Genomic DNA, 455 nt, shown 5'->3' with positions numbered 1-455 from the left:
TTTTCTATCTGTTAACCAACCTCCTACTATCCCTTCTTCCCACTACCCTTTCCAGCCTCTGTTAATCTCTATTCTACTTTCCACTTCTTGCAATCATCTTTCTTAGCTTTTACATATGAGTGAGGACGTGGTATTTCTCTTTCTGTTCCTGGCTTATTTCACTTAACTTAATGTCCTCCAAGCTCATCCATGCTGCCGCAAATGACAGAATTTTATTCTTTTTTATGGCTGAATAATATTCCATTGTGTATATATACCACATTTTCTTTATCCAGTCATCTGTTCATTGGCACTTAGGTTTATTTCGTATCTTGACTATTGTGAATAGTGTTGCAATAAACATGAGAGTGCAGATATCTCTTTAATATACTGACTTCCTTTCCTTTGTATATATACCCTGTAGTGGGATTACTGGATCATATTGTAGTTCTAGTTCTAGTTGTTTTTTTTTTTTT

Source organism: Galeopterus variegatus, unplaced genomic scaffold, assembly GCF_000696425.1.
Source record: "Galeopterus variegatus unplaced genomic scaffold, G_variegatus-3.0.2 Scaffold4173, whole genome shotgun sequence".
NCBI lineage: Eukaryota > Metazoa > Chordata > Mammalia > Dermoptera > Cynocephalidae > Galeopterus > Galeopterus variegatus.
Note: the sequence above shows the minus strand (reverse complement) of the source record.